This window comes from Pleurodeles waltl, chromosome 7 (genome assembly GCF_031143425.1).
Source record: "Pleurodeles waltl isolate 20211129_DDA chromosome 7, aPleWal1.hap1.20221129, whole genome shotgun sequence".
NCBI lineage: Eukaryota > Metazoa > Chordata > Amphibia > Caudata > Salamandridae > Pleurodeles > Pleurodeles waltl.
Genome location: NC_090446.1, coordinates 793099419 through 793126141, shown reverse-complemented (window position 1 = coordinate 793126141; position 26723 = coordinate 793099419).

Sequence of the window (26723 nt, the reverse complement as noted above, 5' to 3'; positions counted from 1 at the left end):
CAAAGTTTGTCTAATTCTTTCTTGAAATCCTCCCTTAAAGTGGCAGGAACTTTTCGCACTTTGTGCACCTTAGGTTGGGCATTGTCATTAATTCTGATTCTATGAGAGAAACCCTTGTATAACCCTACCTTGTCATTAAAAATCTCAGGGTAGCGAGATTCCCACTGTTCACACGTTACAGAGAATCCAGGCATGAATTCACTTCTTGTTATAACTTGTTCAGGGTTATTCGTATCCAAAACCAAATCCAATTTACCCTGATCAAACCACCCCAAAAGACAAGCATTATCCTTAGCAACATATATGGTAGCAGAAGTTGTGTTGTTCTTAAACCTGATATTAGCTTGAAACTCACCAATTACATCAATTGATTTCCCACCATACCCAATTGGTTGAATACGTGACTGGTTTAAAATGATCCCACAACCTTTAAACAATTAATTCCACTTGGAATCACTCAAGAGAGTAAAGGGAGATCCAGAGTCAGCCATCATCTGAACTTGAATTCCGTTTACCTCTACCAAACAGAAGGGTCTTCTTGTACAGTTGTCGGTGAGACCATTATTCACCATGAATACCTCCTCCTCGTTACTGCTAGAAGAAGGAGAATCATTCGCATCAACATTGTTTACCCTGTTAGACTCATTTTTGTCCGATTTATAAGATCTGTTTGCCTTGCATACTCTTGCAAAATGGCCTTTCTTATAACATTTGGCACACATTTTATCGATAGCCGAACAAAACTTGGCATTACCCAAATGTGCAGTGCTACCACATCTATAACATTCTAATAATCTCGTAAATTTCTTATCAGATTTACCGCTTGAGGATTGTGGTGAACATCCCTTATTCCCTTTTTTAAATTTAGATTTAACCGCAAACGCATCAGACCTCGGAGAATGAAATTTCTTTTCAGAGATAGACATTTGTTCCATAAAAGAAGTTGTACTTTCAATTCTAGTGGCAATCTCCAATGCTTTCTGTAGAGTTAAATTGGATGTAGATAATAGAGCCTCCTGTACCTTCTTATTATTCGTTTTCTCCATGAGCTGGTCCTTGATCATTTCTTCCTCAAAATCCTTGTAGTCACACGAAACCGCTAAAAGTCTCAAAGCACCAACATAGCTAGACACGGATTCGCCTTCATCTTGAACCCTTTTGTAGAATTGATGTCTCTCCAAGGTAACATTCCTGCACCTATTGAATCTAGTGTCCAGAGACATAATTGCAGTCTCGTACTCGTCTTCAATTCCATCACCTTCGCCCACTGCAGTTATCACAGACACTTTAGGAATATAATTTAAATTTTCCTACCCTCATTACCTAAACAATGCCTCAAAATCGCGAATTTCCTCTTGTGAGTGAACGATTCACCCTCAAGGGCGTCTAAATATGCTTCAAATGCCTCCTTCCATTGCTCCCAATCAGCATCAGGAGACGCTGGATTAGGAGCAAAAGGAGGAGGTGGAGAAATGGACTGTTGCATATCGTAACCAAAATAACGTGACAAAATACAAAGGTAAAGTAAAACTTGCAAAAACACAATTAAATACAGTGGTAATATTATTTGAAGCAAACAATGAGATAGAAAGGTGTACGTATCACCGTGATACACCGTTCATTGAACTCAATTTGACTGTAGCAAGAAGGCCCTTGCAAAATAGTACTCACATAACTACATAAAAGGAAGCAGCAATACTACGTAGCACACTAATGTAAAGCGGTAGAAGAAGCTGTCAGGAAGGAATCTACGAGTATTCAAGGAGACGCTTGCAGATGAAAGTAAAGGGTTAACATCTCCTTCCCTTGAAAATGTCCCAAAGATGAGCGTAACTCGCTAGCGTGTCTTATTAAAACGCACGAGACACGCGAGTACACCTCGCACCTATGCAAAATTAGAGTCTCAGTACCCAACGAGACGCCCGCCGGAGTGAGATAATCTTCCTTGGCGTGCCGTTGCCAAGGAGACCTAAGAAGATGCTGGAGAGGCGCTGGAGAGGCGCGAGCACGTTACGCTCCGCTCTCGCGCAGAACTAGCGTCTCAGTCTCCTAGGAGACTCCCACTGGAGCGACGTAAGTTTACTTGGCGTGCCGTTGCCAGGAAACGCTAGAGGCGCGAGCACGCTCTTCACAAACGGCAGAAGACAAATACGGAAAATAAATAAAAATTTTAAAAAATCAGGATCCAAGACGTAATGTCCCACGAAGATAAAGAACTGATGTTCCAACAATAGGAGATGCAAGCAGGAAAGTTCCAGATACTTGCTTGCAGAGAAGAAAGTAATATTCGTCGCTGGAAGCCCTCGTCGCCACTGAAAGGACTTGCGGTCCACTCGAGTCAAGGTAAACAGGATAAATCTTTATTTAAGTTGTATTCTCCTGACAGCTCCTTCCTCCCGTCGTCCCTCTTCGGTCTCCGGCACCAACTGCCACGCATAGCACCAACCCCACCAACATTCCACAATCAGGTTCTTTGTTCGTCAGTTCCACAGCGCGAGGAACCAGAAGAGCAAAGAAGGACCCAACAGAGGTGCAACCAGCCCAACTGTCAAACTGACCCAGACAGGGAATCCACAAACAGTCAGAGTCACAGAAATGGTTTAAGCAATAAAATGCCCACTTTCTAAAACTGGCATTTTCAAACACACAATCTTAAAATCAACTATACTAAAAGATGTATTTTTAAATTGTGAGCTCAGAGACCCCAAACCCCATGTCTATCCGCTCCCAAAGGGAATCTACACTTTAATCATATTTAAAGGTAGCCCCCATGTTAACCTATGAGAGGGACAGGCCTTGCAACAGTGAAAAACGAATTTAGCAGTATTTCACTGTCAGGACATATAAAACACATTACTATATGTCCTACCTTAACTATACACTGCACCCTGCCCTTGGGACTACCTAGGGCCTACCTTAGGGTGTCTTATATGTAAGAAAAGGGAAGGTTTAGGCCTGGCAAGTGGGTACACTTGCCAAGTCGAACTTACAGTTAAAAACCTCACACACAGACACTGCAGTGGCAGGTCTGGGACATCAGTACAGGGCTACTTATGTCGGTGGCACAACCAGTGCTACAGGCCCACTAGTAGCATTTGATTTACAGGCCCTGGGAACCTCTAGTGCTCTTTACTAGGAACTTACTAGTAAATCAAATATGCCAATCATGGATAAACCAATCAACCAGTGGTAAAGTGCTTAGAGTTCAAAAGCTAACAGAAACGGGTCAGACAAAATAGGAGGAAGGTGGCAAAAAGTCTGGGGATGACCCTGCAAAAGGGAAAATTCCAACACTTTGGCGTTTATTTCATTAGTAATGTAAAATAATTTTATATTGATAAAGTTGTTCTCAACATTGCTGTTAGTATCCCTGTCTTATGCTTTAGGGTAGTCAGTGTTCTATCACAATATTGGGTGTAAATATCATCTCACTAAAATATTCCATCCATAAGATTGACATCCACAACATCATAACTGTATTTGTTTATCTAGTGGTGGGTACAGTAATATTTAGATTCTTATCCCCACATGTTAAAGATACAACTCGAGAGAGCTCTGAAACTTAGATGATTGTTTCCCCTCCCAGCTCCATGCACTGTGATTCAGTTCAGCCCTCTTTTAAGGGATTAGACCACCAATCAGTAACATTATTCCAGGAGGTTTTCCTGAACAGAGAAAACTGCAGTTATGGTATGTGTTGGAGCGTAGCTCTTACAATCAAAGTTAACATGAAAATGTTTATGAACCAATGCATAATAATGCCGCATAGAAAATGTATTAATGTGTTTTACTAACGTGAGTCTGAAATGTGCCCACGGGGAGTGGCCGCCAATATATACGGGGATTAATAATATTGACTAATAATGAGTTATTGATGCACAATGTATGATTTTGTATTAGTATTAAGAGCTATACATTAAGGTTTTGCTAATTAATTCACTAGGCCTTAGTTAGCATGAGTCGGGGCCTAGCTGCCCGGTTTCATATTAAGGCCCGTATTTATACTTTTTGACGCTAAACTGCGCTAACGCAGTTTAGCGTCAAAAAGTTTTGCGCCGGCTAACGCCATTCTGAAGCGCCATGCGGGCGCCGTATTTATTGAATGGCGTTAGCCGGCGCTAGCAGACCGGCGCTGCCTGGTGTGCGTGGAAAAAAACCACGTACACCAGGCAGCGCCGGCATTGGGGAAAATGGCGTTAGGGCGTCTTAAAATGGTGCAAGTTAGGTTGACGCCAAAAAATCGCCTCCACCCGATTTGCGCCATTTTTAACGACGCCCAGACGCCATTTACATGACTCCTGTCTTAGTAAAGACAGGAGTCATGGCCCCTTGCCCAATGGCCATGCCCAGGGGACTTATGTCCCCTGGGCATGGTCATTGGGCATTGAGGCATGTAGGGGGGCACAAATCAGGCCCCCCTATGCCAAAAAAAAATATTAAAAAAATAAAAAATTATACTTACCTGAACTTACCTGAATGTCCCTGGGATGGGTCCCTCCATCCTTGGGTGTCCTCCTGGGGTGGGCAAGGGTGGCAGGGGGGGGTCCCTGGGGGCATGGGAGGGCAGCTGTGGGCTCATTTTGAGCCCACAGGTCCCTTAACGCCTGCCCTGACCCAGGCGCTAAAATCCGGAGCAAATGCGGGGTTTTTTGCCCCACCCACTCCCGGGCGTGATTTTTGCCCAGGAGTATAAATGCGACGCATTTGCGTCGCAGTCATTTTTTTAGACGGGAACGCCTACCTTGCATCTCATTAACGCAAGGAAGGCGTTCACGCAAAAAAATGACGCTCTTTCCTCATACTTTGGCGCTAGACGCGTCTAACGCCAAAGTATAAATATGGCGTTAGTTTTGCGCCTAATTTGCGTCGAAAAAAACGACGCAAATTCGGCGCAAACGGAGTATAAATATGCCCCAAAATGTGTTTTTCTAACGTGCAGTGTGCTGACTTGCTGAAGGACATGTTAGCGTATTTTTCCAGAATCTAGAAGATGAGTGTAACTGTAGTAGATCCGTTCTCATGAAATTCAACTTGCTCAAGGAAGCATTCTTGCTGAATGCAACTGTGTAGACTCGCAACAGGTACAAGGTCGCATAAACCGGTATAGACAATGGAACTACTGACTGGGGATGCGAGAGGACCATGAGAAAATGAAATCATACTGGACATTCTACCCGTTGGAGGCGTCAATCACAAGAACCAATAAACTACGTGAGAACTGTTATGAGGTGACAATTTTGATGGTACGACTGGAAAACCATTGGATGGAGATAGTGGTGTGCCAAACCTGCCCAATTAGAAATTAGGGGTCTGTACAACAGAAAAGGGATAAAAACCTTTGACACGAGGAGCCATGGGGAGCTGCCATTGCAAATTATTCTTGCTATTACCCAGACACTTTGTCACTCTGCCTAAAGACTTTGCTGTTTGACTCTTCAAACCATCCTCACCCTTACCTTGCCCATTCTATACTTCTCCTCCTTATGAGGGAAGTAACCCTACTTACCCTGTCTTGCTGAACTTTGCTGTGTTTCCTGGCTGATGGTGAATCAACTGATGTCCTGAGGATGAAGACTGACTCTGTATGCTGACCCATTACGGATGGTAACTATATGATGATGAAATTGTTATTTGTCTGTTTGCCGTTCCTTTCTAGGTACCAACTGCTTCTTATGACAGAGACCATAGTTAGATGTTTTCTAAATTTGTGTTGCTAAATTGTTTTGCATGAAGCCCAACATGCCAATGCTAATTCGAGGTTAGTTAAGGGGTTCACTAAACGGACGCAAATAGACAAATGACTGAATCAATGCTTTGTTGAATAATGCGCTAATGATACTCTGCTAAGGTTAACCTATGTTGACGTTGTGTTATGTTCTAATGTTTGTGATCTTTGCTTTGATGAAATCTTATTCGAGTTGCCATATTATGACAATGCTGATGTGTTTCATGGTTTTGAGACTAATAAACCTACTAGTAGAATTGTAATCAGTAGGGAATAAACATCATAAACATTGTACTAAACTGGTGTGGTTATTCATGACTGAAAGGTCATGGTGGTTTCCGAGTCTGATTAATGTTATTGATTAATCTAATTGATTTGTTATGGTGATTATTGATGATGTTATTGACTTATTGATTGACATGTGGATTAGAGATCTCGTCTTAAGGTGTCTTCAATCAGGGTCAAAAGATTCATCAGCCTAAAACGAGTCCCAGAGTGAATAAATGATCTAGATTGGGACGCGTTAGAAGTTCATTAATCCTAATGAATGAAAAAGTGTGCTGACCCTATTCAGTCACAAATGTCTAAGCAGTGCTTTTAATCCTTCTCCGCCCCTCTTTACGATTATATCATGTGCTTAATCTGAAATCGAGCAGCAAATATCTCACAGGAAGTCTGTGAATTACGTCTAACCTAAAATTGGTCATCACTGCAAAAATGCCCAACACGTTTTACAAAGCTCAGCTAAAGTAGACAGCTCAAACTCAAAGAAAAGGAAAATAAACAGCTTATGGCACTTCAACTTCTGAATGATGTAACATCCCAAAGGTTTAAATGGTTCAAAGACAGATGTTATGATTGGAAGAAACCCAATCACTGTCCTCTTTACCATTTGATTGGTCGGTTAAAGTGGCAGAAATGCCCACACCAGCACCGAAATTAAAAACCCTAAAGTATGGTCACATCCTGAACTTTCTTTCACGTAACAGATAAATCAGTGACAGAAAATCCCAATTTAAGCTTGTGGTGTTGAGAAAAGAACTCCCTTTTCTACAACTTAACCGCAAAAAGTGAACTCTAGTTCTGCCTTGTCTAAACTATTGTAACATAGTCTAAACTGGAGCTCAAAAGAAAGACATTCTGAAATAGCACATAAAGACACACTGCCCAATTACCAATCACTGCCTAACTACCTTGCAACTGTCAAATTGCTCTAGCTTTGAAATAACTCCACTGCCTCCTTGTAGAATAAAGGATACAATTCAAAGTGCTGTGCTCCATCTGTAAGACTCTCCACAGAGCAGGGTCCACAATCTGACCCCTCATTACATTCTTGGCTAGATACTTCGGTTCCCCACACGAGCTTGATTTGATCATTGCACCAAAATATAGGAGATAAATACATGGTAGTAAAACCAATAAAGGTCAGCACGCTCAGGTACGTTCTCCTACTTGAAGATGCTTCCCACCTTTCATAAAGGCACTGAAAACAAACTTGTTCAACTAAAAGACATTCTTCAGTCACTATTGGTGAGTTTATTTGCATATATCAAGATCAAATTTTCGAAAGATACTTAGCATGGAACTTTTTCTTACTCTTGTTCAGCCAGGCCCTGTCCTACAGAACTCTGTGTTAGACGTTTCATCAATTTGATTTATTAAATGTTTTTATGAAGAACTAACCCAAGGTCTACTGGCAAAAGGGTCATTGAAGGTAGAATAGAGAAATTCAATTCAGGTCCCAAACAGGAATTTTCATCTTCAAATGCTGGCCACCATAGGTGGTAGGCTTACCTTCTGATCCTGTGTTTAGTGTCAAGAATGCGTCCATTGTTTTGATACTGAATATTGAGGTCTGTTTCACATCACAACTGTACAATATTTCAAAACAAACTGAGCAGAGTGGGGACCATGAACCAAAATGTTTGCAACTCTCTAAGTTAATCAGTTACCTGAATACAGCTCTTTATCATTTTAACTTTGTTTTTCAAGTGGTCATATTAAATTCTGAGCAAGCGGTTGGAAAATGTCTCATATATTCTTCAAATAAGGTGCTTTGGAGTGTTAGTGAGCAGCAAATAAAGTGCACTAGTGGATCACATGATATGATTCCTTTTTTGTTTTTCACATAAGATTGGCTCACAATTGCTTTTAGTGTCTCACACTGGGCATTGAATTGAAAGCCACGCCCTAGTGGTCTAATGAGATCAGCAGCAATTACCTGATGGGATTAGTGATAACTCCAGAAAGTAAGATCTAGAGTGCTTATAGTCCAGAAACACAGAAATAAGTACAGTTTAACTAAAGCACCATGAGCTAGGTCACTGCAGTGTTACCCTCACTAAATGCTTCTGATCTTTCAAATCAGTTGTTAATTTGATCTGATTGCAGGAGTCCTTTGGTAAAGGCGTTATCTTAAGAAAATAAATATATTATCACAGTCACAGATTTGGCTGACCGCGGTTCCCCTAGCAACAATAAAAGGCAAGGCACAAATATATAGGATTTCACATACAGGCTTTCAAAAGAAATCATATGACATTGTAAAACAAAAGAAGTACACAAGTGTTGGAGTCTGAAAAAGGAAGAAGACGACCCTCAATTATTACAAGAATGCAACCTTTTTTTGGCTGAGCAAGCAAGTCAACACTTTCTTGTCTCAGGAGGCAAGATGTGAAAGAGAGGCTTACACTTTGCTTAGGCACTATATATGAACAAAAGATAAGGCTGTAGCAATTACAGTTCCACAAAGAAAATTAACACAAAGAAAATTATTTACATGTATTAGTTTGTGTGATGGAGAACGGAGACACAGTAAACATTGACTAATGAAGCACTGCAAAATTTATAGAGCCTGCCAACTGGATATTTGCCTGGTAGTGAGGTTAATGGCCAGTTCATATATCAGTTGGGCACTGATTGATCTCCATGTCCACATCACATTTCTTGAAATAACCTTAAATAAGCTCCATTCAGAGACCTTTCTCTTATTTGAAGGGAGAATGACTCATTCATGTCTGATTATATAAAGCACGCCAACCACCAGTTTTTTTTTGGTGCTGCTCATAATATCCTGAATTGCCAAACAGACTAGTTCTCAATACTCTATTAAATACAGCCAAAGGGAGAGTGGTAAACAGATATGCAGAGAATTCCAAACAATGGGCCCTGACATGAGAAGGAGCACCAACCTTGAGTGGCAAGGTTGTCTGTAGGACCTTGAGGAAATATTTACTGTTATTCAATAGGTTTTGAGGAGAAGAGCTGAGTTAAATTTAAATGGGAACCAGCTGGTGTAGAGAGACAGGCAACTTTAACGCAAATATAATCTACTATTGTGAACCAGTAGTGTTCAAATGAGCCACTGGGACATTGTATCTAGAACCTTTTCCAAATATAGCAAGCACTGTAAAATCTTTTACTCTTTGAAGACTCTGCAAGAGTGTTTTAGGGTGGCCCACATAAACTGCATTTCGTTAATCCGACCAGGCATTTAGTGTGGATGCTACCATCAGAAAGCAGTTTTGTAGATAAGACCTCGGGGAGAATGGGTTTCAGCCTCCTCAAATGAAAGTAACAATTTTGTAACTCTAAACTTACTTGTGGCCAAGTGAAGCATCAGTGTCCAGAATTACTTCAAAAGCCCTTATTATGTCAGCTAGCTGGAAGTTGAGGCCAAGACCTTTAGGTTGGCCAATCAATCAGCAAGCATCTGCTTTTGTCTTGTTAGACCATTATCTCAGATCTGTTCAGTTGTAAAAAGTGTTCAGTCGTCCAGGATTGGAGGTTAGACAACACCGGTTCTAGGTCCCTGGTGGAAAAATGGACCAGTCAGTGAAAATTTAATATATACCTGAGAATCATTGGCATTGGATTGACCGACATGTGTGGAATTATAAAATGTGTGAAAAGCAGAGATAAGTATATGTTGCATAAAACTGGTGAGAATGGTGTTCAATGGAAATCCCACAGTTCAGCTTATGTGGTAAGCAGATCAGGTTTGACTTGTTGTTGCATGAAGTGTCTACACTGCTAATGGGGAGGCCTTCGTCTAAATCATGTAATTTTCCTCATTGGGATTTAGCTCCATTCATTTTTTAAATTTAATTCCTCATTTACAATCCTGGTTGGAATCTGTAAAGTGTTTAACACTTCAGGCTAAGAAATATTTGAAAAATCACACACAAAGTAATAAAGACATGAATATATTTAATATTCTGATTCCTTACTTCCCAGAAGGTACCTGGGTTTCTCGTTATGTGCGCAGATTTCAATGCGATACAGTTTTGATTAAGCGCTTTCCTTGTTCCTCCTATTTTATCATTTAGGCCCATATTTATGGGCTTTGTGGCGCATGGTAGTGCAGGAAGTCACCTTACTGTGCAGCCTTGCGGCACAGGTAAAGGGCACTAATGCACCGTATTTAAAAGAATACCACACATTCCTGTCCTTTCCCCTGCACTGGTGCCCTTTAGGCAGCCTTGCGCCAATGCAGGAAACTTTGCACCATGGCGCAAAGGTTTGTGCATTGCATGTTAGATCATTTTGGTGCACGAAGGAGCACCTTCCTGCACAAAAACAATCCTGAGAGGCTTTTTGCTCTTTCTATGTGTGCTGCAGAAGCAAGGGGAATAAATGAGGAGAAATAAACATATTTCTCCTCTTTACCACTTTCCTGGGGAGGTGTATCTTTTTGGTGCATTCCCAGGTTTACAAGTTCTTGTAAATCTGGTAATGCGTCAAAATCGATGGATTTTGCATGGGAGCGACCACGCAGCACCCATGGAAATGCCTCCCTTGTGCAAAGTAATGTAACGCAGTGATATGCGCTGTGCTACATTACTTGAAATTTATGAAGCCATGCAGAATCATGCAAGGTGGCCTTGCACAGCTTTGTAAATCTCACTTAAGGATTGCGTCGCTCTGGCCACAAGTTGCGTGGTGCAAGCGCAACGCAAACCAGACCACAAATTTGGCCCTTAGTCCATCACAAACATTGACAGTGTAGCCTTTAAACTGCATTATTGTGTATATAATATACTGAAGAGGAAGGCCCCATTACAAGCAGAATTAAAATTGGATTAGCAATCCTTAGAGTCCCAAAAGACATCTTGCATACATGAGATTATCTATTCTGTTACTGCAGCTATTTAACATGTCTGCATCTTTATTTTGAAGTTGACTGCTTTTTGTGTCTTCTACAATCTCTGGGCTTATTTACGAGCCACTTGCGTCGCCTTTGCATCACTTTTTGTGACACAACGGCAGCACAAACCTTAAAATCATCTATGAGGCCATGCAAAGCCACTTTGAGTGGCTTTGCATGGCCTCATAGATATGGTGTATGGCAAGGCAGTGCAAATGTCTGTGTTGCCTTACTCTGCGTGAGGGAGACGTTCCATGGGCAGTGCGATGGGTGTTCCCACGCAACACCCATTCATTTTGACGCATCTTTAGATTTACAAGACCTTGTAAACCTGGAGGTTCTCCAAAGCCTTACACCTACCCAGGGGAGGTGGAACAAGGAGAAATATCTTAGTTTTTCCTTGTTTTTTCCTTTTCCACAGAAAGAAGAAAGTCTCCTAGGATTTGTTGCCCCTTCCTGCACAAAAACAATCCTACCTTCAATACAGACACTCTTGCACCATGGTGCAAGGGTGTCTGCATTGGCGATATGCTTCTAAAACAGCATTAGCGCAGTGGGAAAGGACAGGAATGCACTGTATGCCATAGGTACGGCGCATTGCCGCCCTTTTCCTTTGACAAAGAGGAGCGCAGCAAGGTGACTTGCTCACTACCCTGCGCCAAAAGCCCATAAATATGGGCCTCTGTGTCTGCTTCCGAACTTGGCACCTGTATGACTTTCCCTCTGATCAGAATATGTTTTGTGATTTGCTCTGCATCTGTGTTTCAAGTCCTAATTTTGTTAGTCTTCACCCCCTCTTGACAGTAGCTCAAGCTTTTGACCTGCTTATGTGAAGCCAATTATTTTAATGAGACAGTTTTATGCACTATGATTACTCTAGGCTCCCTGCTTGATCTGCTCTAGCTAGGGATTTCCTGGTGGTTATGGAAGGATCAGTAGCAGTAGGTTAGATATAAATGACAAGAGAAAAACATAGAAAGAGGTTAAATATCGCCATGAGGCATTTGATCAACTAAATACTATTCATAAGAGTAGGGACTCTATTAATCACTCTATTGGCAGACAGAATGTACCAAGGTACATCATGAGAATGGCAAAACAAAAAACAGACTAAGGAAAAACAAAAATTGAAAGTGTGAATCTGAAAAATACTGGTACCAATTTTAATTCCCTAGACCTGTCAGCCTTAGGGTGGTCTTTTCCCAAAACTTTTTGCATTCACCCCTCTTAATTTTGCTGGTCTCGTTTTTGCTGGCCTTAGGACTGTGCACGATTTAGCACTGCTAACCAAGGCTAAAGTGCTTGTGCTCTCTCCCTAAACATGGTAGAATTGACTTACATCCAAATGGAATATTTAATTTACTTGTAAGTCGCTAGTAAAGTGGTAGTACATATATCCAAGGCCTGTACATGAAATGCTACCAGTGGGCCTGCTGCACTGATTGTGCCATTCACTTAAGTAGCTGTTTAAACATGTCCCACGTCTGCCATTGCAGCCTGTGTTTGCAGTTTTAACCTGGCAAAATATACCTGTTTCCATGACCAAACCTTTCTTTTTAATACATATGAAACTCCTGGGTAGGCCCTGGACAGCCCAGATAGTAGAGTGCGATGTACTTAAAAAGTTGGACATATACATGTCCTGGTAGTAAAAAACTCTTAAATTTGTCCTTCACTACATCAAGGCCTGCCTCTCCCATAGGATAACATTGGAGTTACCTTATTGCATGTAATAAGCTTCAACTTCCAAATGGGAACAGGTGACCAGTTCATGTTTCATGTCTTTGGAATTGTAAGGAAAAATCCTCTTTCATGGTGAAGTCGGATTTTAAATTACAGTTTTGGAAATGCCACTTTTAGGAAGTTGTCATTTTCGTGCCTTAGCCATTTAGTGCCAGCAGCCTACCTCTAGGCTGCTTGTGTATTCTACCTAGACAGCAACACACAATAGAGAGCTTAGCTGTGCCTGGATGGGCCATCACTAGCTGGTATTGAGGGGAGCTGGGCACAGACATACGTACACTTGAATAGGCTGTGTCCTGCCAAAGGGATGCTTACCCCGTGTGGTTAGTCTGGAGACAGGGCAAGGAAGGCGGGAAGCCATGTACTTCAAAGGAAAAGCTCTAAAAGCCTCTCCCATTTCAGAGTAAGGCCCAGGTATAAATAGTGGACCACAGACACCAATCCTTCAGTACACTTCAGGACCTGTGCACACTCTGCCAGGAAGGCTGTTGTGCTGCTGAAAGGACTGTCAGTCTGCTGGACTGTTGCTCTGAAGGACTGCCGCCCTGCTGTGATAACCCACTGACTACTGCCCTCTTGCCTGGGAGACAAGTACGTGACCTGCATCTGTTGAACTCAGAACCCCATCGTGACCTCAAGGACTAATTGGCTGACCTCATGATAGAGCCTCATGGACAGAGGGTTCCAGCAACCTTGAACCCAGCACTTGGACTCTGCCATCTGTGAGTCCTACCCTGGCAAGTGGTGCTTCCCCAATTCTGGGTCCTTGGAGATGGGCCTAAAGATGCCGTGCTAGCACATTTGTGGACCTAGCAGAACTGACACATCTCCTGTGCTGTCCAGCGCAACCCCGAGCAGAACTTACGCATTGCTGTGAGGGATCTCTCAGCAGAAGGACTCTGCTTCAACCTTGCAGCCCAAGTCAGAACTACTGCTTTGTGAAACTTCCCTTACACAGGCCCTTGCATTGCAAATCTCTCATTGATGGCAGCATTAACAATGGTGCAAGTTCTCGCATTGAGGTCTTCCTGCTCCTCAGAACTGACACAACACCTCAGCTTTGTGATGCATCCTCGGTGTGGGACCACGTAGTGCTCGCAACCAGGATATAAGTTACTCTTGTCCAGCAGACCAAACTGGGTACCTGTAGCTGGCAAGCACTCCATTGCAGTTGGACTAAATTTGTGACTTTGTCCAAGTCCAGAGATTCACAGTTGGTGCTTGGTGCTTTTTTACGCCAATTTTACTGAAATCTTTAAAACTGCATATCCCTGGTTCTACTGATTAGATTTTTGTCATTTTGATCTTGTTTTATTTAGTTAAGGTTAATCTATTGTTCTAAATCTGGTGTGGGGTCCTTTTGTGAGGTGTTTTCACTGTGTTGCTGTTTGAATTGTTGCACAAATAGATAGTTAATCTATGTGCTAAGCTACCAGAGGGTTAATTTAGGGTTTGAACGTGTTTCACCTTGGCAAGGAGTGTGGTTTCTGCCTGAGTAGGGTTCACTGCCCCAATCAGCAACCCTATTTCTTACAACATTGCTATCATTGCATTAGCATAAAACATTTGGCAGAGTCTGGTAGTTGCCTTGCTATTAAAGTGTGGTGCCGTAAAGGGTAAATGTGGTGGACTTCTCATCTGTATGCAAGAATTAGATGGAAATTATTAACAATGTGAACTTGCTGCAAAATTTGGAAGATAATAAAAGTGATGAAAAAGACAAATTTTAATGGTTAATGAGACAGGTAAACTAGTAAAAAATAGAATGGACAAAATGGATAGCAAACATGTATTGTTCTCATAATTGTGAATTATGAAAATTGTTCTTGATATAACTGATGTAGAAATGAAATTGTGCTCAGATTCTGTTTCCCTGTATGTATTGACAGATGTGGTTCTTTTTATGGCCTGGTTCACTGCGCAGCTGTCACCAGACAATTATGTGAGCATCATTAAAGAAGAAATTTGGCTTTGCTAACATGTTTGGAGCCAGGTGTACATGTTTTCATTAGGTAGAATTTGTGTGCTTCCACAAAAAAAGTGTTTGCCTGAATATTTTGTTGATTTATCTAGTTGCCTAAGCTTGAAAATTGAAGGTCTCACACATGACACTGTAATGCAATTAAAATGTCCCAGATAACTGAATAATTTGTGGTGTTTTTCTCTGGCAGCAGCACAGCTGGGAGGAGGGCCATCATTAAACTACATGGATTTTTAGGTCTGGCTTGAGAGTGCAACTAGCATTTGAGCTTTTACACCAATATTACTCTACAGTTCTTTGCTTCTACACAAATGCCTATATACCCCCATGCTATTTCCTTGAGATGGTTCACATTACCACGCTACATTTCTTTAAAGTCAGACACTTTGGCATTGCCAATGCTTGTTACAAACCTTGGTGGCTTGAAGCTGAAAGATTCATGCAAATCATGAGAGGTCCTATTTAGTCAATGTAACAATGTTAGGGTATTTTGAAGTGTTTTTGGTGTTCAAGGGCAAGAGATCTTAAGGCAATGTGTATGCAGAGAAGAAGTGTACACTAGTACTGCTTGAAAGGAACAGAATGGTTTGGGAACCTTTTTGGGCCCCACTATTCATAATCAAGGTACGAGTCTGGTGGTCCTATGACTGCCAGACTTGCAGTAGCAGTTGGACCACCACCAATACAGTGGTCTGGCCTCCACAGTATAAGCGTGGTGAACACGCCACTGTTGGACCGTCAGCACACTACTTTTTCACCGGCCGACAGCCTGGCGGTCTTGATCCGCCAGGGCAGCGCTGCAAGCAGTGCTGCCCTGTGGATTACAAGTCTCCTCTCCGCCCACTTTTGCATGGTGGTTGCACCACCATGTAAAAGCTGGCAGAGATGGGGTGCTTGGCATGGGCAGTGCAGGGGCCCCTAGTGACAGCCAGCTTAGCCGGCAGTGAAAAGCGCGACGGGTGCTGTTGCACCCGACGCACCACAATATTGCCGCCCGCATGAGTACGAGCCGGTGTCAATGTTGTGGGCTGTTTCGCGCTGGCCCAGCGGGAAACCCGTAACTGGGGCCGCTGGAGGGCTGCAGCACAGGTGGTAACCCGACCGGGGAGATTGGCAGGTGGGCTTTTCCGCCACCAAACTCATAATCAGGGCCTGAGTCTTGGTAATGGTTGAAAGCAAAGAATAGTGAAGGGGAAGAGAGGTGGTCATTTAGACGGTGGTAGAATGTCTGTACGTTCCCTGGGCCTAAGGCCATGGTCTCTGACACTCTTACAAAGGACCATCCACCCTATTTACAGACCCCTGTCTGCCTAACTGAAATCTCTGTTCTGTGAAGGAAGCTACTGCCTTGGTGGTTCCCTTCACAGCACTGCATATTTCCCAAGCAGGTAGAACAATTACAGTGCCTGCTCTGCAAACCTTTTGCTTTAAGAAAACAAATTCCTAAAGTCAAAGTTTGTTTTCTCTAAACAAAAAGTGAATGGCATTGATGCACAGGTAGTTCTCTACCTGCATGCAGAGGCCATCTTATAGTTTCCACCAGGCACTGTTTATTTCGCATGTTATTGTCCAACACATGGTGCACTGCATGGGTGGACATGGACACTGAAAAGAAATGATGGTTGTCCATCCCTCAATTGAGTGGGACAACTGTATTTGTGACCTGATGGCCCCATGGCAGATGGGTCACCTGGTCACATGTGTACACTGGATAAGGCAGCAAATGCTCCACTGGTGTGAATCTGTTCTTCGTCTGACTCTAACTAGAGCAGGAGAAGTGAAAATTTGGCACGAGGGACACCACCAATTTAAAGCAGTGCTCCCACTTTCTCCAAATGTGTTCATGGAGGGGCTCAATTGTCTAAAGGGTTTAATACATTGCATATCTTAAAGGATGGACCATTACTTGACGACCACACTTTCAAGAATAGCCCTTTAGAATTGTAGAGGGCATTGAAGGATGAATTAAAGAAATTGTCCAAGCCCTTACAGCCCATAGAAGCACTGGAGCGGTTGAACAAGTTGTTCTTGTCCAGAATCCCATTGGGAAAGTGAAAATATATGTTGATTTTAAGGACCTGAACAGCTGCACATGGGCAGACAGACACCCCCTTTCCAGTGTCAACTAAATGCTGACAATGTAGTTCGACTGCATTGCTATATGAGGTACCCAACATAATTTAACAGACCATAAGGGACATACAAATTACTGACAATAAGCTAGGCTTTGGTCTCAGGCATCTTTCTATAGGTGATGAACAGATTGTTTTGGGAAGTTCAGAACATGGCATACCTTTAGGATGATATTTTGATATGTGGAGCATATATGTTGGAGCATTACAAGGTACTGCATCAGGTTTTGGGTATTTTGAAAGAAGCTGGATTTACTGTTGGCATGGTGAAGTGAAGGTTTTCAGTGGAAGAGGTGGAGGACCTTGGGCACACTATTTCAGGTGCAAGGACCAAACCAAAAAATAAAATGTGTTGACACTACAGAGAAGGTACATAGTTCTTTCAACAAAGATCAATTGATGTACACTTTAATGGTGGTGGATTATTACACTTAATTTTTCAATCACTGCTGACAAAAGACACAAGACATAATGGGCAAAAAATTATAAAATAGATTTTGATTATATGAAATTTCAAATTATACATGCTGTCTGTTTCAAACCTCCATATCCCAAGAATAGGATAAAGAGAAAGGAAGAAAAAAAGGTTATTGACTATGCATTGAAAATGCCTAAAGAAACTGAAAATAGCTAAGATTGTTTGAAAAATTAGACTGTTCTAATATTTGTGCCTGACTAGATCCAAAATAAAGATCTAACCTGGATAAAGCAAATTTTTTTGGCTCTGGTAGAAAATTAGAGGGAAGCTAATGAGCTGCTGAAAACCACGGTCAGGGCTTATATTCTTATGAAGTCTGAACCTGGCTTGGAGTCATATCTTTGGGTTGTGGACTCAATGCATCACTGTTTTTTATTAATACGATTTAAATTTCATCTGTTACACTGGTTTTCCGTTGACCCTCCGATATGTGATAATGGGGATGTTTGTACCCCATGTTCTTGTGGCACTTTTTCCATTCAGGATACAATGCATTGTATGTTTTTTGTGGTCACTTTTGCCTATTCTGAGAGGGAAATGTTTTTTATCAGGCAAGGCCTGCCTTGATGTATCTACAAATGCAGTAGTCCCCAATTATCTGTATTCATGTGGCCAAGTTTCTGGTTGGGGCGATTAAAGTTAAAAAATAAGGCACTGCAGGTGGGATGTTGCATAGAGAGTTATGTTTCATTCAGTTTTTAGCATAAATCTGTTATGTTGTTTTTAATTGTAATTTTTTTATAATGTTTTAATAGATATACTATAAATGTATTTATTGATTGAAGGGCACATTCCTTTTAAATGTGTATTTAGTGGGAAATTGTTCATGTTTTGTGTATGCTGGTATGGATTTGTGTTTTAATCCGAAAGAAAGAAAGAAAAAAAAAAGAAAGAAAGAAAGAAAGAAAACGAGAAAATAGCTATTCAGTTGTTGAGCATTAAGCTTTTGTGTGCTGGTAGGGAGTTCAACATTTCCACAGGTATGTTTGGAGTGTAATGGTATGAAGACAAAACAGATTATAAGCCTCTGTTAGAAATTTGAACTACAAAATGTGCATGTTAAGCCACCCTGTGTATCGTTAAACTAATTTATTGATTGCAAGAGAACTCTTTTAAGAAGTTCTGGATATGTGGAATTTGAATGAAAATTGTTTATGATGGTTACCATTTAAAGAGAAGGTTATTGTATTGGATGGCAAGTTGATGCTGGTGAGTTTTTCGACATATAGATCATTTGCCACAGCAGAAGAGTTATTCATTTCTAATGAGAATACATGGTAATTGATGAAGGTAAGGTTAATAGTAATAGTTGGGCTGGATATTTTGATGGGGGCAGCTAGATTAATCATTAGAAGATGATTTGGGCAGCTTTTTCAGAGTAGTGTGGCATTGCACCTAGCTCAGGCAAATTGGTAAGTGGAAATGTGCATGAAGGCACAGAGGAATGACTGTCATGAAACAAAGAGGTATGCACGGGTTTAGGCAGCCAGGCATAAATGTGAGTAGACTGGGAGTATCCCATAGGGTGAGACAGAAAGTAAAGTTAGATCTCACAGGCTAATGTGTGTTATGGTTCAGAGGTGACCTGGCTTGACAGTTCGGGCTGGACTGGAGCAGGATCAAAATTGATTTCCATATGGCCGACAGTAATCTGAGAGGACCCTGGTTGCCGAAAGAACGATGGGTCGGATGCTACCCTGAATGATTGTCAATGGTTAAATGTATTGCAAGCATCATCCCATCATCTTTAGTGTGTTTCATGCACAGCCCTAAGTGGCCAAGGGTATGTCCAGGCATAGGTCACTTGCTCCCTGTGCCACTGGAACTAAGCTACACCTGACTGAAGAGCCCTAATCAGGGTGAAACCAGTTTTGGGTTGCTTGTGCTCTTGTTCAGAGATAAACTAGCTTGGCAGTTCAGGTGGACTGATACAATTGGAGCAGGGCTAAAACTGATTAGCATATGGCTGGCTGTAATCTGAGGTAGCATGGTGGGCAAAAGTATGGTAGGTTGGAATGCTACTCCGAGTGATTGCCGGTGGTTAGACCTATTGCATGGATCCTCCCTCCCATCATCTTTTGTGTGCTTGATGTACTATGGGGAACAGCCTTCTAGTTTGTTGAGGGAAATGCTTTATGACAGTAGTGAACATCCTGCCAGGATGGGCAAGTGTAGAAAGAAAGTGAGTGACCTCAGGAGGATTGCAAAGAAGGTGAAGCTAGGAAAGAGAGGTTTTGAATCAGGCCAACATCAAAGTCTCACAGTGTGACAATGAAGTTAAAGGAGGGAGGATAGGTGAAATCCAGGCAGGCAGGAACAAAGACCCAGATTTACTAACACTCTGCACTGGGTTAGCATCACAAAAGTGGCACAAACCCAGTGCAGAGTGGTATGTGGGATATACTTAAAGATAAAGTAGTCCAAAGTAGTGCATAGTACTACTTTGTGTTATTATAGGCAAGTCTCCAATGAAAAACAAGATTAGTAGTACAATGCGCTACTTTGCACTACTTTTCATAAAGAGAGCGTACTATGGATTGTACATGGGCTTTCTTATGCAACCTCTATATGTTTTGATGCAAATCCCTATCTAATAACAATTACAGACAGGGATTTGCACCAAATCCCTGTCACAAATTACACCTTCTCAAGGCAGGCATAGGAGTAGATGGAGCACGATTTATAACCCTACACATTTTTCCAGCTTTGCATGTGTGCTGCACTTCTTTTCAGGCAATTGAAATCTGCTCCAAAGCTCTTAGCTGGAACACATAAAAAAAAGAGTGCTGTCCACCACAACAATATTGTTGTGATTAAAGGGGAGGGAGAAACCTGGTGATTGGCTCGTTACAATACTGGAAAGATGATCTGTGAAGGAATAGTAGAGGATTTTAGATTCAATTAGAAGAAAGAGATCACAAGATGTAGCAGTGGAAGAATGATGACAAACTAAATTTGAAGGTTGCAGATTGATAACATTTTATGTACAGATTTGTTTCTCTCATTGTCATTATTTCTGATATGCTATAAGTATACAGCAATGTATTTGTGACAATGTTAAACTTCTGTTTGGTAGGAGGAACTTCTGTTTGGTAGGAGGATGTCATATCATATGTACTTGTCTTGGTTGCATCCAGAGACACTCTTACGTTCAAATGGATTTTGGAAGAGGGTTCATTGTTGATGTTTTACAAACTGGCATTTACATCACCCTGGCCCTAATATAAGGAACAAATGTTTGTTTTGAAATACACTGTTCATCTTTATAATCTAAATGTGACGGGCTCATCATTACAACTGTATGGAAGATGATGACTGTATATCTGCTGAGGAAATACTATACCAGCGGTCTCCTACCTTTTCTGTAATGAAAGCTACATCTTTTCAATGAAAATACTCTAAAGTCACTAATATGGTTAATGTTGTAATAGTGACCACATCAGACAAGATTACATTAGTGGATACCCTATGGAAGATTACCAGCAATGACAGATCAGTGCATCTTGCAGAGTTGCCTACAGAAGTGTAAACAAGCATTGGGATTGCTTATAGGTCTGGTTTCCAAATGTACTGACCTTAAAATCCATGTACATTAATGACTGCCTTCCTCCCATCTGTGCTGTTGCTAGAGTGAAAGTCTATAAATTAAAGTATCACGTTATCTAAGGCTCTTTAACAGCATTACCATGGAATGTGTGTGCCCCGAAAGGTTCAAGCTCAAGCAGCTGGATAAATAAACATAAAGATCATAGCTGTATGGAGACCAAGTACTTTTTTTCGGAAGCACATAATTTCTGCCCCACCAAAATATGTACTCCTGGCTCACAACATGTAGGCAGATGCAAAGCCCATCTCCTGGTGATACTCACATAATTATCTGGTGACACATGGGCTGTCAAGACAGACCATAAAAAGGCTTTGTCAATGTAGAATGCATCGATATAAGTAACACACAATAGCAATAGCTGCAATGTCCCTGGCACCAAGGTATTAATAATGTTTCCAACAACTCCATGTCATTTATGTCTCAGATATCAGCTTTAAGAATAATTTGGTAACTCAACCATTAGCTTGTGAGTTCTTGAAGACACACTTTACAACTTTGATATATTTATGTCTCAGATATCAGCTTTAAGAATAATTTGGTAACTCAACCATTAGCTTGTGAGTTCTTGAAGACACACTTTACAACTTTGATATACATATATTATTCAGCTACGTGAAAGGTTCAAACGTAGCAGGGTAGGCTACAGACAGGAGAGCTACTTACAAGCAGCCAGAGAGCTACCAGTAGCTAATGTGCTACTCGTTGGAAAACACCTGTACAGGGGTGTGGTCAGATACCATGAGGCTACCTGTTGCTGTTTGGGTGGTCTGTGCCAATAATAATGTCTCACAAACAAGTAAACTATTTGTTTATCGGAATGGTTGACATGGGTAACATTCTAGCCTTTACAATTTGGATTGGACTTCTTCAACATATCATTGAGAGCAACACCCAGCCACTATTGACTGAAGGCTCCTCGACTCTGATATAGCTAGTATGATGAACTGTTTACAAATTCCTCTGAACCCTGCTGTTCTATGGTTAAGAATTGTTAATGGTGAAAGTTAGGGGCAAATACCTTAGCTATTGTTATTGAACGTAGCTCCTTTTCTTGCCTCTCTTGCTATCACTGACTACAAATAGACTGTAATTGTATAAACAAAGCACCACCTAATTGTACTTTGTGTTATGCTTGATGAGTAATACATCCAGCTATTATACAGCTTTTCTCAGAATCACAAAAACCTATTTGATGTCTCTGCAAATTGTCCCTGCCACTGTTGGGAGCTACCCTACCCATCAGCACCAGATGAGGATTATTTACAAGGCTCTGCCAGTTTCAGATGACACGTGTCTGAGCTGTGTCAATCCAGTGCCAGTATGTTACCTTGGCCTCTAATTCCTTGTTTCTGTTTTTGTTAGTTTTTGGGTGAGCCCCCTCAACCCCGCTTCCCCGCTCCACCCCTCAAACCCCCCCCCACCCCCCCATCCCCGCGAGTGCACCAGCCTTGCCTGCTGCTCCCTCTAGGGTGACCACCCGTCCGTAAATTTCACGGACTGTCCGTAATTTCGCCCTGCCGTCCGTTGTCCGTGATGAAACCTTTAACGGACGGCATTTGTCCATAATTTCAGCCTTTCACCTAAAGGACAAGGGACGGCAGGGTGAAATTACGGGCAGATGAGTTTCCCCAGCAGGTTTCAAAGGCAGGGAGTCTCCTGTGCTCTGAGGGAGGGAGGGGCAGGCAGCTAAGAATCAGACCTTCTTGCCAGGGGGTCTCCTTCCCTAAAGACATGTAAATGTGCACAACTGGTAAATCTGCAAATACAAAAGGGCTTGAAAACCTGCATTGACTTTACTAAAAGGAGTCACTTGAAGTTTTCTGATGGCAAAGACATTACTTTTAGAGAGGTGTTGTAATGGTGTTCCAAGGTGAGCTGTGGAGTGTGTGGTTTTAATGGAGTGTTATAATTTTTTTTAGTATTAGGTATAAACTGTATATTATTCAAATCTGTATTTCAGAAGCACTTTTTTTTTATTTAACCAAAATGTATTTGCGCTTTTTGTAGCAGCCTTTATTATGATGTAATTGTATTTTTCACAGTTCTTTCAGGTACTTCAGTACCTCATAGTACTAACAAACATTGGCAAAGCAATAGGTCTCATCTACAAAAGAGTTATTGGCTTTGTTAATGTGTTTTAGCCATTAGCCATGTTATACACCAGAGTAGCTGCTGTTCAGCATGGCTTAAAGTTAGTGGCATAGTGGTGTGGAGTAGAGTAGCATAGGAGCAGTGGCGTAAAGCCCAGTGGTGCAAAGTACAGTGCAGCGGGGTACAGTGCAGTTGTTTGGAGTGTGTTAGCGCAGAGTGCAGTGGTTTAGAGTGCAGTGGCATGGAGTGGCGTGGGACAGAGTAGAGTGGCATAGAGTGCAGTGGAGTAGAGTTGCATACATTAGAGTGGCAGAGAGAGCACTAGCGTAGAGTGGTGCAGTGGCATAGATTGCAGAGTAGACTCACGTTGCAGGGAGTGCAGTGGCGCAGTGTAGAGTGGTGCAGAGTAGAGCAAAGTGCTGTAGAGTGGAGTGATGCAGAGTAGAGTGGCATAGAGTGCAGTGGCATAGAATGCAGTAGTACATAGTACATCAGTGTATAGTTCAGTGGTGGAGAGTGCAACGCTGCAGAGTAGAGTGTCAGTGCAGTGATGTAGAGTGGAGTAGAGTGGCACAGAGAGCAGTGGCGTAGAGTACAGTGGTACAGAGTAGAGGGCAGTGACGTACCGTGCAGTTGTTTAGAGTGCATTGGCGCAGAGTGCAGTGGCATAGAGTGGCATGGGGTAGAGTTACATAGAGTGCAGTGGAGTAGAGTGGCATACAATAGAGTAGCAGAGTGCAGTAATGCAGAGTGGTGCAGTGTCATAGAGTGCAGAGTAGACTCGTGGCACAGAGTGCAGTGGTGTAGAGTGGTGCGGAGTGGAGTATTGTAGAGTGGTGTAGAGTAGAGTATAGTGCCTAGAGTGCAGTGGCATAGAGTGGTGTAGAGTGCAGAGTTGCAAAGTAGAGTGTCAGTGTAGTGGTGTAGAGTGGTACAGATAACAGTGGCATAGAGTACAGTGGTGCAGAGTAAAGGGCACAGTGCAGTTGTTTAGAGTGCACTGGTGTAGAGTGCAGTTGCATATAGTGGCATTGGGCAGAGTAGAGTGGCATAGAATGCAGTGGAATAGAGTATATTGGTGCAGAATGCAGTAGTACAGAGCAGAGTTGTGTAGAATATAGTGGCGGCCAGTGCAGTGTTGCAGAGTGTCAGCGTGCAGTGGTTTAGAGTGCATTGAACTAGAGTGCAGTGGTCAGAGTGGTATAGAATACAGTGGCGTAGAATAGATTGTTTCAGAGTAGAGTGCAGTTGCATAGAGTGGAGAGTGCAGTGGAATAGAATGCAGTGGCACAGAGTGCAGTGGCATAAAGTAGATTATTTCACAGTAGAGTGAGGTGGCTTAGAGTGGAGAGGTGCAGGTTATAGTGGAGTTGCATAAAGTGGCATAGAGTGTGATGGTGTAAAGTAGTGTAGAGTGCCGTGGCATAGAGTGCAGGGGTGCAGAGTAGATTAGAGTGATATACAGTGTATTGATGTAGAGTTCAGGGGCATAGAGTTGAGTGTTACAGAGTAAACTGCATTAGCTTAGAGTGTATTAGCTTAGAGTGCAGTGGCGTACAGTGTAGTGTTGCAGAGTGGCAGAGAGTGGAGTTGTGCGGATTAGATTGGTGTTGCCTAGACTGGAGTGGGATGGCGTGCAGACGAGCAGAGCGCAGTGGTGTAGAGAGGCATAAAGTGCAGTGGCATAGAGTAGAGTAGTACAGAGTGGAGTAGAGAGGCATAGTGTGAGGTAGCATAGAGTGCAGTGGCATAATGTGGAGTGGTTCCGAATGGAGAAGGGTGCAGTGGCATGGAGTAGAGTAGAGTGATACAGACTAGGGTGCAGTGGCGTGTAGTGGTGCAGAGCAGAGTGGAGTGCAGTATGGATGATATGCTAACACATCTCCATTACAGACAACACATTTTTGATTGAAATGACCATTACATTTGCACAGATATACAGTTTTTCAAATCAAACTATACTGTGCACAGATGATGATGTGTGGAAATTGCATCACCTAATGCAATGATTTGTTTTAATCATGTAAAGGTATTTGTTTCCAGCACAGTTCAGAATTAACAAAAATTTGCTTGATTTGTACTTCTAATTCTGATATATTCTGAAGTTTATTTAAATGTTGTCATGTGATAGAAAAAACTCTTTCCTAACCCCAGTATCCAGCAAGATTGTCGCATAAACCCTCTCACTTTGAAGTCAGAGAAAGGAAAGTAAACACTAAGTTCCCACCGAAGACAGAGCCTGACATTTGACTTTGTTCTTTGAATGCACAGCAAATATGATAAGATAAGAACAAGATTTACAGGCCTGTTTACAGGAAGGCACTCGGCAGGATACTGTAAATAAGGTTTTGGCAAGGGAAGGGCCGAATTCAAGCTGCATAGCCTAAAACAAATAAAGCCAGCAAATTGAAAGCAACAAATTGTGAGTTACAAACCGCAAGGTCAATGGCAAGCAACAGGCAAAATGCATTCACAAGGAAGCACTATGAATTTACTTAAAGTGACAGCTGTGGGGTACTTTGTGGGGAAAAGTCCAGTATTTTAGTCCATATCTTGCAGAGGTTTGGCTACATCAATCACCCAGGTAGTATGGCGAGAAGACCTGGAGTGGTTTCCATGTTGCAGGATAGGTCTGTACACCCATTCTATCAGTTTGCCACCATTTCCTATGGTACAGAGCTTCTGGCACACCTCTTGTAGGGTTAGTGCTAGGTGGCAGACATGAAATAGGGCATTTAATGATTATTTAAGGTGGTTGTAAGTAAGGAGTTGACCGGCGTGAACATGGTAGTCTGCCACAAGGGTTTGGAAATTTAGTAGCTCACTGTTCAGTCCCCAATTTTAAGACACCTGCAACAGGCCACTGATGGAGTTGCTCCGAGCACAGCCATCCTGTGTAAGTGGGAAGGTTTAGCAAAGGTAGTGCAGGAGCATAGGGTTTCTTCGTGTCAGTTTACAGGTTCTGGCAAGCCAAGAGAAAGCTGTGCATGATAACCCCGGATGGTGATCCGTAGAATGGTCAGTAGGAAACAATGAGCAGTGCATTAAGCCTTCCTTAAAAGTCTTTACTGGTAAACCCCATCTCATGCAGGGAGGTGAGCAGAAAGCCAGTGAGCCACCCATTGGACCTGTGCAGCTGAATAATAGCATCCTAAGTCCAGAAGACCTAATCCACCCGCAGTTAGCTTTAGAGTGGAAAGAGCTCCTGATGGCGCCGCAGTGACCAAATCAGACGTGTGGCCTATCTGAAGAAGGAATGAAGGACGAGCAGGGGAAGGTTTGCAAATTAATACTATCATTGGGGTAGCACACCATCTTCACTAGTGCCACGTGGCCTTTACAGAAAGCAGAAGAGAAGACCAAAAAGCAAACTGGGCTTGGAGGGACCGTTCGCTCTGCAGAGATTTTCATCCTGGAAATCAGTGTAAGAATGGTAGATATTAATCACTAGGTATCAAAAGGTAACTGGTTTCCAGTTCAATCTGAGATCTAATTGTATATGAAGGCAAAAACAGTGCCATATGTTAAAGAAACACTAATTACATTTTAAAATTTCTAAATTTTGTTTGTGCAATTTACATCCCAAATATTTTGAAGATTCTATGTGTACTTGACCCTTCGGGATAACCCAGATCTCTAGTTTGGCTTTTGCTCAATTTCAAAACCATATAAAGACATGGACAAAGCGAGCAATTGCCTTGCACAACCTTGCAAGGGGTCTGGCCCCTGCTCACCCTTCAAAAGCACTAACAGCGGACCATTGCACCAGAAGAGTTTGCCAAGGTTGATGGGTGTTGCTTGTTCAACCACTTGACAGTGC